The following is an 817-nucleotide window of genomic DNA, read 5'->3' as shown; positions in this document are numbered from 1 at the left end:
ATTTAACTATACCCTAGCATAAAGTCAAAATTTTTAATAATCATTAAGGGCCTACATCAAAATGCTTTCATGTTTAAATACCTTGGGACTACCCCAAAGTGAAATCCTGAGCCCCCCTTTTTCGCCCTTTTTATAGCTGATCTTAAAGAGTACATGAGGAATCATTCGGCAGAGGCTATTGCGATTGATCAGCTAATTAATATTATTTTATTAACCGATGCATACAATATAGTTGTTCTTGCAAACTCTCCAGCGGATTTAAAATTGAAAATACAGCTAATTGAGCAATACTCTAAAAAAACTTATTAGTGGTTAATAAAAAAATCTAAATTTTATTTCGATATCTAGGGAGTTCGACTAGGGTTCGATATCTAGGGAGCACTTTTTCGCAATCTGGATTATATGTTAAACAGGCGGATAGGAAAATTCGATAAGCCAATGCTGCAAGCGGGACTGTCCTCAGAACCTTGTATTCTGTTAATTTAGAATCCTGCAATACAAGAATTACTCAATTATGTAGTCTAACACTGAATGTACTGTACAGCGCTATAACAATTTGGGGCCTGAGGTATACTGAGACGTTAGAAAGCGTCCAATATTTTTTCTTTAAAAGGATTTTGAATCTCCCTTCAATACGTCGAACTCGGCTTTAAGAATAGAAACCAATACACTAAAACTGGTCTACGATATCTTTAAGCTGTCACTAGGTTTGTAAAGAAAGTTGCTGGATATTGACGATAGGAGATGCAAATACTGAAGAATTTCTTTTCGCCTTTTAACTCAGAACTTCTATGGCCTGACTCAAATTCTGAAACTC

The sequence above is a fragment of the Belonocnema kinseyi genome, chromosome 8 (assembly GCF_010883055.1).
Source record: "Belonocnema kinseyi isolate 2016_QV_RU_SX_M_011 chromosome 8, B_treatae_v1, whole genome shotgun sequence".
In the NCBI taxonomy this organism is placed as follows: domain Eukaryota; kingdom Metazoa; phylum Arthropoda; class Insecta; order Hymenoptera; family Cynipidae; genus Belonocnema; species Belonocnema kinseyi.
This window is presented reverse-complemented; position numbering follows the sequence as displayed.